General features: G+C 40.1%; 1 protein-coding gene across 5 annotated transcripts in view; it reads left to right on the top strand.

Annotated features, from left to right (window-relative positions):
* Positions 1-1,914: 1,914 nt before the first annotated feature.
* LOC128342205 (zinc finger protein 585B-like) overlaps positions 1,915-13,666 on the top strand; it is a 60,750-nt gene continuing 48,998 nt past the window's right edge. For 4 of the 5 annotated variants that reach the window (XM_053289240.1, XM_053289243.1, XM_053289236.1 and 1 more), the window contains exon 1: positions 1,915-2,129. The gene's annotated coding sequence lies outside the window, so the exon portion shown is untranslated. Of the gene's footprint in view, positions 2,130-2,459; positions 2,604-13,666 lie in introns of those variants that run through there. The other variant, XM_053289239.1, reaches the window with a different exon arrangement.

Here is a 13,666-nt window from a genome sequence, read left to right as displayed (position 1 = left end):
TTATACAAAACTATGGTGCGGCCACACCTGGAGTACTGTGTTCAATTCTGGTCACCACATCTAAAGAAGGACATTGTAGAACTGGAAAAGGGGAATGTGAGAAAAGGGCAACCACGATGATCAGAGGTCTAGAGCACCTTCCTTATGAGACAAGGCTACAAAACCTGGGGCTTTTTAGTTTAGAAAAAAGCCAACTTCAGGGAGACATGATAGAGGTCTATACAATCATGCATGATGTGGAGAAAGTAGATAGAAATTATTCCCCCTCTCCCATAATACTAGAACCAGGGACCATCCCAGGAAACTGCTTGCCACGAAATTTAGGACCAGCAAACAGAGGTACTTCTTCACACAACACACAATCAACCTGTGGAATTCTCTGCCACAAGATGTGGTGGCAGCCAACAACCTGGAAGGCTTTATGAGGGGTTTGGATAACTTCACGAAAGAGAGGTCTATCAACAGCTACTAGTCAGAGGGCTATAGGCCACCTCCAGCATTAAAGGCAGGATGTCTCCAAGTACCAGTTGCAGGGGAGTAACAGCAGGAGAGGGGGCATGCCCTCAACTCCTGCCTGTAGGCTTCCAGCGGCATCTGGTGGGCCACTGTGTGAAACAGGATGTTGGACTAGATGAGCCTTGGGCCTGATCCAGCATGGCTGTTCTTATGTACCAAACTGAATACTAAAGCAGCTCTTTCCTAACAGAACTGCTTTCACTACATTAGCTATTCAGACAAAATATATTGTAAACACTTTTTTAATACTTAAAAAAAAAGTATGAAAAGATTCCTCTTACCCCACCCCACAAAGTCTTATTTAATCTTCAAAATGCTTATGTATCAACTGCCACAATGGCATTTAAACAAATAATTGGCTGGGGGGAAAGTAGGCTGCTACTGCTGAAATATTTGCCAGACGGGGTTGTAACTCGGGTGTGTGTGTGTGTGTGTGTGTGTCTGGCCTGGCATCACCAGCTGAAAGGGTCTTAGATGAGTGGGCTGGAGAAAGTCCCTGCCTGAGAACTGTGGATCAGATGGGACCATGTTCTCATTCAGGACAAGGTGACTTCACATGTTCATATCAGAAAAAATGGGGAAGCTACTTTTCTCACATTCCCCAATGTTGTGTCCTGAAAATGTCACCAATTTGAATGCAGGCCAACCACTGTGTATGGTGGCCTGCTAGGGGCTTGTTGCCAGTTGTATTCACTCCCCACTCCTCATTCCAATTTTAGCAATTCCAGGCAGGCAGCAAGAAAAATATCAAACCCCTGTATATGAGTTGCAGTCAAGCTTGGTGGAACACGTCTTGTCTGCCTAATAGAAATAAGGTCTTAATAAGGACCTTCTTTTCTTTCTTTTTTTCTCACTATGACCTTGTTTAATTTTTTTTCTCAAAAGAATGAAAACATTTATTAGAAGTAGATGACCCAGAAATTACAATTTAAGAAATCTAATCCTAAACATGCATACTCTAGAAACTTGAAAACTCTCCTTCTTCAAGAAGCATTTCAAACTGGTTTTAATTGGGTTTCCAGTTTTAGTCCTGATAGTGCCTGCTGCCACACTACCTCACTACTTGTCTGGCTTTAAGCCAGTTTTATAATTATTTGTCAATTTTTTTGCTTTTTTATCATAAGTCACCCCGAGCAGCAGTGTGCTGGACGAGCAGGGCAGAAATATTTTAAATACCAGAACCACCACGACGTCTTATATACGGCTACCACCAGTAGCCTCACATCCACAATGCCGACCAAATACACCCCTGCTTAGCTTCAGTAGTGTTGAAAAACCTGCACCAAAATTAATGAACCTCCAATCATACTTTCCTTGTTTGCCTGTTTAGCAAGTTTGTCCCTCCAGCTTTCCCGTACTATGGGCTTTATGAACTACAGTTCCCAGCATGCTCGAGGCTAGGAAAGAGGGGCTCGCGCAGAGGAGAAAGAGAAAGGCAGGCGTGCTCCTGGAAGTAGATTTCCCCCCGTTTTGGCAATGACAAAATACAAATATCGTGCTTATTAATTCCTACACGTTAGAAGCAAAAACGGCTTTCGCAGGAGCGGAGTTTGCAAGTTGCGGCTCAAGAAGTTTGCCGACATCCAAGCTGAGAATTTATTCCGGAAATAACTGTAAGATTTTCTCGGGTTTTTAGGCGGGCAGATTAACGTCTGGGATTACGCAAGAGCGGCGGCATCGGGGGGGGGGGGATGAGGGGAGGGCACAGAAGGGACAGAGTGCATGGAGGGTGGGGGGGCGAGCTGCGCCCCACATACTAGATTTCTGCTACAGAAAGGAGGGCGGGTGGGGGGGGCAAGCCGCTTGTCTGCGGGGGGGCTTGCCCCCCCATGCCCCCCCCGGAACCGTTTCTGCTCAAGGGTCGGTTAGTTCTAATCTGTTTTCATGCAACCATTTTCTCTCTCTCTCCCCATTGAAAGATGGTGTCTGATGATTGTATTGATTTGTGTTTTCGGAGCTGTTCTGGTCGCGGATCTCAAGGCCGGAGCGATAAGATTCCTAGCAATTTAAAAGCCGAGAGAGAGAGATAGAGGGAGGGAGAGAAAATAGACACAATCCAACAAACGTGTTAAGACTCACAAGCTTCAGTGAGAAATTTAAAGTATATATGTCTTTAAAGTATATATGCCTTTAAACTCTTCTGCTTGAAATGGTTTGGATGCAAGTTCTTCCTTTTGCCTGGAGAGTGTATGTGTGTCTTCCTGGAAATTATGGGATACATTGAAACGTATGAAGTGCTGATTTACTTCTCAGATAACATTCCTTTACAACTTTATTTATTATTATTATTAATAATAATATCTATACTCTGCTCCTCCAGTACAGTACTGCTCAGGGTGGCTCACAACAATAAAATAGATAAAATGTAAAATAAAATAAAAGTAATAAAATTAAGTAAACAAGTTAAAAGTCAGGCTAAAACCACAATCAAAACAAAATAAGTTCTAAATCCTAATTTTTTTAATTGATTATGATTTTTTATGAATTTTAAATGTTTTATATTATATATATTTTTTTAATTTTGTACACTATATTTCTATATTAGGTGGTATATAAATTCAATAAGTTAGTTAACTTAAGAGGGGGGAAAGACATTAGGAGAAGCTGAAAAAGGTACAACACTAACTTGCCAGACTTAAATTATATTTGCCCCTGTTAAAGAACTGTAATCCTAATCCTTTGCACATTTGCTGGTCAATGACCAAAGTAATTTATCTATCTAAATCCTTTGCACATTTACTTGGGAGAAAACCCCACTGAAGTCAGAAAAATGTGCACAAGATTGGACTGCTGATTGCACAGAAAATATTGATGTTCAGTGTGCAACCTCACATTCATTCAAACAATGTATGAATAAGCACTGGGCTGTAAGCAGCTGCATCCTGAGGTACTCCTCCCCCCTTTGGTAAAATAGGGGAAAGTTTTGTTGGGGGGAAAAAGTTTGGGTGATCAAAGAGATTGCTTAGAAATTGCAGTTAAGCCTCAGTGACAAACAGCAGGAGGACAAATTGATTTCTAGAGCTAGGCTTGTAAATTGATATCCCTAATCTGTAAGTGACATAAATTTGCTCGGGAGTCTAAAAGAGAAATATATAAGAGAGTAATAATTTTAACTGTTTTTCAAGCAGGGGTGACTTGGGCCAAAAATCTTCAGTGTGAGAACCATTTCCTGCTGTGCTGACCTCCAGAAAATACTGTGCTTTTCTCAGTACTGGGAGAGTGGTTTAAGAGAGACCGAATCATCTCTTAAAAGCTCTAGAGGAAAGCACTGGAAAGGGCTATGCTTCCCAACACTCTGTGCGTGCCTTCCAAGATGTTGCATGGGTTCAAGAGGGCTCCGTTTCCCCCCCAGCAGTGGGCAAGGCACAGCACTGCAGTGTGAAAATGGTCATCTCCTCATGGTGCCTGGGGAACTGTGCAGAGTATTCAGCTTTGACTGAATCTTTACACAGGCCCAGTAAACAACTAAGGAACTGCACTTAGGGTTGATGGGGGCTGCCACTGGTCCTGGGCCTTGGCACTGAAGAATACTGACTTAAGGCTTAACATTATATGATTAGAACCATACTTTGAAGTATAGTTTCAAAATTATTAGTTAATAATAATTTTGAGGCATAGTTTCCCTAGTTTTAGATGGTGCTTGTGTAGCGGCAGCTGTTATTATAGAAAATATATTCATAAGAACATAAACATAAGAAAAGCCCTTCTGGATCAGGCCCAAGGCCCATCTAGTCCAGCATCCTGCTTCACAGAGTGGCCCACCAGATGCCACTGGAAGCCTACAGGAGGAGCTGAGGGCATGCCCTCTCTCCTGCTGTTACTCCCCTGCAACTGGTACTCAGAGGCATCCTGCCTTTGAGGCTGGAGGTGGCCTATAGCCCTCTGACTAGTAGATCTTGATAGAACTCTCCTCCATGAAGTTATCCAAACCTCTCTTAAAGCCATTCAGGTTGTTGTCTGTCACCACACCTTTTGGCAGAGAATTCCACAAGTTGATTGTGTGTTGTGTGAAAATGTACTTCCGTTTGTTGGTTCTAAATTTCCTGGCAATTAATTTCATGGGATGACCCTTGCTCTAGTGTTATGCATGCAAGAGAAATTTCTCACTATCCACTTCCTTGACGCCATGCATGATTTTATAGACCTCTATCATGTCTCCCTGCAGTTGTCTTTTTTCTAAACTAAAAAGCCCCAGGTGTTGTAGCCTTGTCTCATAAGGAAGGTGCTCTAGGCCCCTGATCATCTTGGTTGCCCTTTTTTGCACCTTTTCCAGTTCTACAATGTCCTTCTTTAGATGTGGTGACCAGAATTGTGCGCAGTAAATTGTGGCCGCACCATAGTTTTGTATAAGGGCATTATAATATTAGCCGTTTCATTTTCAGTCCCCTTCCTAATGTTCCCTAGCATGGAATTGGCCTTTTTCACAGCTGCCGCACGTTGAGTCGACACTTTCAATGAGCTGTCCACCACGACCCCAAGATCCCTCTCCTGGTCAGTCACTGACAGCTCAGATCCCATCAACGTATACTTGAAGCTGGGGTTCTTTGTCCCAATGTGCATCACTTTACATTTGCCAACATTGAAGTGCATTTGCCATTTTGTCGCCAGGGTGGATTTGATTTAAATCAAACTGATTTAATTCACGATTTAAATCACGATTCAAATCACTAGTCAGTAAGGCTTGATTTAAATCATAGTTTTCTACATAAAGACTAATTCTTGCTGGTGTATGCAAGTAGATGAAGATTTTTAGAATAACAACTTTTCATATTAGTTTTTTTATCCCCAGTTTAATAGGTTAATCATTCATATTTGGACAACTTTTCTGTTGTACTTAGGAAGGAGAAAAATAATCATTACCTTAATAATAACAATTTAAATAGATTTATTCAACTGAAACAATAACATTACAGCATATGTTATTTGCTTAAACAAACATCCATGTTTGTTAACTAATTTGGCTAAACAAAATATATATATTTTAAGAAACTTAGACTGTCAGCCCAGCCTACACATGAAAAACTTAAATACTGTCCTCTGTAGCTCACTCGTCATCTTCATCTTCTTTGTTCATAATCTGGAAAAGAAAAACAAGCTTTCCTGCTTTATCGGGTCCCAAACGATTTCTCAATTTAGAATGAATGAGTCCAAAGGAAGAGAATATTCTTTCAACGCCTGCAGAAGAAGCTACTGCTGTTAAAAGTGAAATCATTACTTGAACAGTCTCTAAATCCAAGTGCTTAAGTGACTTCCACCAGTTCACTGGTGTGACTTTCTTTAAAATATCTTCAGCAAACATATATTTCTTGAATGGTTCCCCCTTAGCTTTGAAGTTTATTATAGTTGGCATTACAGATGGATGATTGCTGGATACCCATGTCATAGCTAACTCCTCTTCCTCAGCACTTAAGTTTTGACCCTGGTACTGGATATTGACAATATTTGCCAAAAAATGAGCTGGAGACAGTACTTGTCCCATTCGTTTTTTTAATGCTTGTAATTTAATTCTGTCCATGTGTAGTTCTGTTTTTAAGTGTTCACTCAGTTCCTTCCAAATTTCAACAGCATCAGCAATAAAACAGCTATTTTTCTGTATTTTGTTTAAAGATTCAGAGATGGGTTTCAGGATGCTCAGCATATGTTCAACATTTCTCTTAAGCGCAATGTTGAGGATTTTGGCCGTGACAGTGCCATCTATTTTATCTCGATTTTGTTCACAAACTGTCATCAGAATAGGCCAGTTCTTGATATACTGCTCAAAACAGTCCACCACAGAGTTCCATCTAACATCTTGTGGGAGCGTTAGCTTGGTTCCACCCATCCTTTTCAGAGCTGCTGCAGCAAAGTGATTGTTACGGAAGTATTTAGCAATTTCAACAACATTAGTCTTTATTTCTGGAACACTTAAGTCTTTGGCTAAGAGGTGCAGCAAATGAGCACTGCAACCATATGTTATTAGCTTTGTATTCCCTTCCTGCTCTTCTAAATTTCTTCTCATCTTGGATACATTTGCAGCATTGTCTGTGACCAAACTGCGTACTAGACATTTGAATTTTTGTTCACATGTTATTATAGCTTTTACTGCCACTTCTTGTAAGTATTCTGCTGTGTGTGCATTTCCTGATATATCAATTGTTTGTGCAAGGAAGACTTTCCCTTCTTCTGTAGTTATACAAGCACATACAATAGGATCATTGTGGACATTACTCCACCCATCAATACTTAGGTTAACAATTCTACCCTCCAGAGCTGTTGCACATTGCTCCATTTCTCTGTCATACACTTTATCCAGCAGTTTCCCTGCAACATCTGCTCTGCTGGGTGGACTGTATCCTGGTCTCAGTGACTGAATCATATTAATGAAATGTGGGTTCTCAGTCAGACGGAAAGAAGAGTTCGTTGCATAAACAAACTGGGCAATTTTTTCATCAATTAACTCTTTTTCTAATCTGCTAGTTTTTATCACAAACTTATCTATGGTGGTTCCAGGAGGGAAGGATTTTTTCTTTCTTTTAGGTGATAGTGATATGTGGCTGTGGGTGTCTGATGATGATGCTAATGAAGCACTATCCTGGATGGATAACTCTGAAACTGTAGAACAGGAGGATGGTGATCTTGAAGGTGGATAGTTTCCAGAAACCATGAATTCCCCTAAACCAAAAAGTCAATGCTGTTATTTTATTGTTTATACAATTTCTGCTTATTGTGCACAGCACTGCCCCAAAAGGAATATTTGCTTTTCTTCATAACTGTACCAAATGACAGTAACAAGTTTGGTATCATTTGCAAATTCGGCCACCTTGCTGTTTACCCCTACCTAGATCATTTATAAATAAATTAAAAAGCACTGGTCCCAGTATAGATCCCTTGGGGACCCCACTTCTTACTTCCCTCCATTGTGAAAACTCTCCCGTTATCCCTACCCTCTGTTTCCTGTCCTTCAATCAATTAGCAATCCACACATGTACTTGTCCCCTTAGCTCATGACTGCTACGTTTTTTCAAGAGTCTTTGATGAGGAACTTTGTCAAAAACATTTTGGAAGTCCAGGTATATTATGTCAACTGGATCACCTTGCTCCACACACCCATTGACACTCTCAAAGAATTCGAAAAGTTTCGTAAGGCAAGATTTCCCTTTGCAGAAGCCATGCTGGTTCTCTCCCAGCAGGGCCTTTTCTTCTATGTGCTTTACAGTTTTATCCTTGAGGATGCTTTCTATCAGTGGAAAAGACGTTAAGCTAATCGGCCTGTAATTCCCAGGATCACCCCTGGATCCCTTTTTGAAAATTGGTGTTACATTTGCTACTTTCCTGTCCTCCGGTACAGAGCCTGATTGTTGGGATAAGATATATATTTTAGCAAGGAGGCTGGCAATTTCACATTTGAGTTCTTTGAGGACTCTTGGATGGATGCCATCTAGCCCTGGTGATTTGCTAGTTTTCAGTTTTTCCAGACAGTTTAGAACATAATCTCTTGTCACTTCTGTCCTACCCAATTCTTTAGCCTCCATCCCGAAAAGCCTGGTTCAGGAACAGGTATATATGCTCAGTATCCTATGCCGTGAAGACGGACGCAGATAACTTCTATCTGACTCATTTCTTTAGCCTCCATCCCGAAAAGCCTGGTTCAGGAACAGGTATATGCTCAGTATGCTCTGCCGTGATGACAGATGCAAAGAACTGATTTAGCTTCTCTGAAATGACCCCCTGGGCAATGACATCTGCTATCATTTGTTCACTTGGACAATACATAAATTTTACAAGTCCTTTTTTTGTGTGCATCCCGCACATAATGATATTTTGTTTCAATTTGTTCTAAATTTAATTTTCTCCATTTGTGAGATCTGGATGCAACTTTGATTATCCTTGAACATCTCAGTGGGTTTTGGTTTGTCTGTGTTGAAATTCAACAGTAGCTTGTGCAGCCATGCCACCTTTTGACATGCTTGAGTGGCAGATACATATTCTGCCTCAGTAGATGAGAGAGCAACTATTGATTGCTTGCAGCTGCACCAACTGACTGCACCATAAAAGAATACATAACCACTGGTTGACTTCTGGTGTGTTTGATCCTCAGCCCAGTCTGCATCCATATAGCCTACTAATTTGGGTGCACTACTAGCAGGCAGCTTTTATTTTAGATGGATTGTCCCTTTAGGTACCTGCCAAGTTTCTTTACCGCAGTCCAGTTATCTTTTCTGGATGTGCTTGCTTTCCTGTTAAAATTTCCCACAGATGCAGCTGTATCCAGTCTTGTTATCATAGCTATATATTAAAGTTTTCCAATCACTGTTCTGTACTCACCGTTGTCTAGCAGAAGTTCACTGTCCTTCTGTTTTAGGTAAGCTGTTTCCATAGATGTATTTGTTTCTTTGGCCTCTGTAAGTCCCAAATACTCTAGAAAACCATTTATTTTCTGGTTTTGGTTAAGCTAATCATTTTCATCCTCTTCTCTCTCTATGTGTATCCCAAGATAGTGTGAAATAGGCCCAAGTTCTTTTACTTCTATGTCACTATTCAGAGGTTTTTTTATTTCAAGGCTGTTTTTATAACAAATTATCAGATCATCAACAGAAGTAAGTATATAGGTCCATCTATTGCCTCTGAGCCTAAAATACAGGCAAGGGTCAGCCTTTCCTTGGGTAAATCCCTCATTGATTAGCAACTAGTTTAATTTTACAGTCCAGGCTCTTGCAGCCTACTTTAGTCCATAGATACTTTTCTTCAGTTTACATACAAGTTTTTCTTTACCAGTTGTACAAATCCTGGAGGCTGTCCCATATAAAGAATATCTTTTGATGGCTGCTCCATCAAAGAATATATTCTTTGAGGTCTGCATTTCTTCATGGAGTTTTAACATCTGTGTGATCCTCTTGCATTTTCTTTGCTGCTACAATGCTTAGGAGTGTCCTTACTGAGGTGTGTTTTACGAGACATTTGCTCCCGTTGTCATAATCTTCCCCATATATTTGCAAGAATCCCTTTGCCACCAGTCTCGGTTTGTAACTCTGGACATCAGCATTTTGCTTAATTTTAAAAATTCACTTGCACCCCACAGTCTTTCTTTCCCTCAGGTAGCTCTGTGAGTGTCCATGTGTTCTTTTTGTGCAATGATTCCATTTCTTTTGCAGCTTCCTTCCAGTTTTGTGCTTCAGTTGCAGGTAAGTTATCTATTTATTTCCACATACTTGGTTCTTGAAACCTTTCTTCCTTAGATGTGGGAAAGTTTCTTAGGCAGAACTCCTTTATGTTGTCATGTTGAACACTGCACCCTTTGTTCATCATCAGCATCTTCTTCTGCTGAATCGCTGCCAGCTGTAAAACCTACAGTGGATCCTTCCTTTTGGTCCTATTGCATTGATTCTTTCTGCAACTGAAAAATGGGCTCTAAGTTTGGCAGTTCACTTGTGATTGGTTTTTCATTTTCACTGAAGTATGCTACATTGCTACACTGCATATTTTAATTATTTCTGTGGCAAGATCTAAAATCCTATATCCTTTACATCCTATGGAATTGCCAACAAGTATTTCTTCCTCAGACCTACAGTTGAGTTGGTTCTATCAAGGCATATTTGTATGAGAATGTTCATTCCAAATAATGCCTCTCTTGTTCCCATTCCATTTCTGAACCCAAATTGGGTCTTACTTAGATCCATCTCCAGCTTCTTGTAAATTCTGCTGTGAATAATCTTCAGGAATATTTTTAATGCGTGACTCATGTGGCTTATGGTCCTGTACTCGGAACAGCCCTTTGCATTATTTTTCTTGGGTAACAATACGAAGGTTAATTTTTAGACTTCCTGAACTTCATTATTTTGAGGATACTGAACAAAAGTATTCATGTTTGGGCCGGATAGTGATGCTGAGATGGTATTCATGTATCGGGCATAAATTTAATTAGGGCTACAAGAATTCTGTCAAGGTTTAGCCTTAAAATAGGAAATAATATTAAAGGAAAAAGCACCTTTTGAGCATCTGTAGAATTATGTCTTCTCTTGCTGTTATGTATGCAAAACTAACATTCCAATAGGGGTTTCCAACTTTCAGGATGATTGGAACCCTAGTATCTCTCTCCTTGAAATAAAATCCAGGTCTCTTTGTAGCTCTTGTGGTACATTACATGATTTTATTTTGGACTCTCTGCTGCATAGTAATGTAGATGTGGGCTTGACTTTCCATAGGTAGATTACCACAGTGTATGGTTCAGGAAGTCTAAAAAATAATTGTGACTAGCTCATTGCACCCATCTTCCTCTGTGACTGGTTGTGGGCCAGTGCCACTCCAGCTGGCCATGTTGTGATTGGTTCCAGCTGATGGGCTCTGTCTCTGTCAGAAAGGGTTGACAAACACTGGCTTTTAAAGAAGTTTTAGAATTGTTTTGTTTTGTATTGTATTGTCTTTATGTTTTAGGGTTTGTTTTTTGGTCTGTTGTGATTTCATGTGTTAAGTGTTTTTAATGCTGTGTTGTGAGCTGCCCAGACAGTAATTTAGGGATATGCAATAATCAAGATTCATGCATTGATTCAAAGCACAGTTTGGGCACCTTTAAAAGTTAGGAGAACTGGTTCGTACCTGCCCCTCTGCCACTCCACGCAGCTTCCTGCTGTGGCAGTCCGCCCCACAGCAGCCCTCACATGACAGTGGTGCACACATGGTGTCTGCACATGTGCAGCGGCCATTTGTGAGTTCAGCATGGTTGCTGACCATGCAAATGGCTGTCATGCATGCATGGAGGGCATGTGCATGCTGCTGTGCTACCACCATGTAAGGGATGCTGGGTTTGCACTGCTGCAGCAGGAAGCTGATGTGGAGTGGTGGAGGAGCAGGTATGGACCAGCTCTCCTAACATTTAAAGGTGCCCAAACTGTGCATCGAATCAGTGTTATACAAATACAAAGCTGCCCCCTAACAAATTGTTATGGGGCAGCTAACAAAGTATTATTATTCTTTATTCACACCGTCAGACAGATGTTATTGACTGGTGTGTTTTATCCAGACATCGAGTCCTTCCCAAGGACCTGGGATGCCTGAATTTTATTGTTGTTGTTATAAATATCGTTGCAAAATGTAAGTTGTTTGTTTTTTGTAGTTGACTGATGGTAATTTCTGTGACCCCTGTGGTATTGAGTTGCTCTTCAAGGTCTTTTGGAATTGCACCTAGGGTGCCAATTTCTACTGAGATTATTATGGTCTACTTTTGCCACAACCTTTCAATTTCGATTTGAAGATCTTTATATTTTGTTGTTTTTTTCTATTTCTTTTTCTTCTATTCTGCTGGCACTTGGTATTGCTATGTCAATTTTTTGGACTTGTTTTTCTTGCTTCTTGACTAGTTATATCTGGGGTATTGTATAGCAGATGTTTATCTGTTTGTAGTCTGAAGTCCCATAATATTTTAACATCTTCATTTTCTACAACTCTTTCAATTTCGTGGTCTCACCAATCTTTGGCTACAAGTAGCCTGTATTTTTTGCAGACATCCCAATGTATCATTGCTGCTACCTTGTCATGCCTTTGTTTGTATTCAGTCTGTGCAATCTTTTTGCAACAGCTAATTAAGTTGTCTACTCTTTCATCTGCTTCTTTACAAAGGCGGCACTTGCTGCTTGTTGTTGGTTTTTCTACCTTTGCTCTTTCTGCATTTGTTCTTAGTGCCTGTTCTTGCGCAGCCAGTATTAAACCCTCTTTCTTTCTTCAAGTTGCCATTCTTAAGCCACTGCCAGGTCTTAATGATGTATGACTTTCCAGAGTTATCGCACAAATATTGACTGTGCAGTAGCTTATTTTTCCATTTTTTGCTCTGTTCTTTATTTGTTCGTTCTTGTAGGCCTGCTTTGTTTCATTGATGTTTAATAATTTCTCGTTGTTAACCATTTGAAGTGCATCTTCTTCACTGTCCTTTATATATTCTTCAAGGCCTCTTTTCTCCTCTTCTTCTGTTCGATGGCCCTGCAGCATTTCTCTTCCACCTGAGCTGCGAGGGAGGTATAGCCTATCTACATCACTGCGGGGATGCAGTGCATGATTTATGGTCATTATTTTCTTGGTCTTATGATCTAATGTCTCTAGCTCTCCCTGAGTCCAGTCTATTATTCCTGCAGTGTATCTAATGATGGTTATAGCCCAGGTGTTTATGGCTTGTGTGGTGTTCCCGCCATTGAGTTTGGACTTTAACTTTTTTCTAATTTTCCTGATGTATTCACTCCCAGTTTTTCTTTTAACTTCAGTATGTTTGATGTTATCAGCCTGAAGAATTCCCAAGTATTTGTAGTGTTCTTTCTCTTCCAAATTCTTGATGTTATTTCCATGGGGCAGTTCTGTTCCTTCAATTTTTGTTGTTTTTCCTCTGTTTATGATTAATATAGCACACTTATTTAGTCCAAACTCCATTGCTGTATCACTAGTAAATATGTGAACAGTATTTAGCAGTGATTCAATTTCTCATTGGGACCTTCCATCCAACTTCAAATCATCTATATAGAGCAGATGGTTTATTTTACTTGATGTTTTAGATGTTTGGTATCCAAGGCCTGTTTTGTTTAGTATTTGTGAAAGTGGAGTCATGGTGATTACAAACAACAGTGGGGATAATGAGTCCCCTTGGAAAATACCTCTTCTAATGTGCTCTTCTAAGACACTGTGCAAGTGTCTCACCATTGATTGTTAACTGTGTACTCCACGTGCTCATTGCTTTTTAAAATAAATATCTGAATGTTTTTGCTGACACCAGTTGTCTCTAAACATTTTAGTATCCATGTATGAGGCAATGAGTCGAAGGCCTTCCTGTAATCAATCCATGCAACACTTAAACTTGTTTTTCTTCTTTTACAATGTTCTAAAATCATTTTATCAATCAGCAGCTGATCTCTTGATCCTCTAGTGTTTGGGCAATTTCCTTTCTGTTCAACTGGAAGCTGCTTATTAGTTAATAGGTGTTGCATTACTTCATCTGCTGTTATACCAATTAATAATTTGAACATGGTTAGCAGGCAGGTTATCGGTCTATAATTACTTGGAACTGCACCTTTTGCTGGATCTTTCATTACCAGTTATTAACCATTGTTCAATATCACCTCCTTGCAAAATGTGATTGAACTGTTTTGATAGTTGTTTATGGAGGCCTGTTAGTTGTTTAAGCCAGAAACCATGC

Source organism: Hemicordylus capensis, chromosome 2, assembly GCF_027244095.1.
Source record: "Hemicordylus capensis ecotype Gifberg chromosome 2, rHemCap1.1.pri, whole genome shotgun sequence".
In the NCBI taxonomy this organism is placed as follows: Eukaryota; Metazoa; Chordata; class Lepidosauria; order Squamata; family Cordylidae; genus Hemicordylus; species Hemicordylus capensis.
Note: the sequence above shows the minus strand (reverse complement) of the source record. Positions and strands in the feature narration are given on the sequence as shown.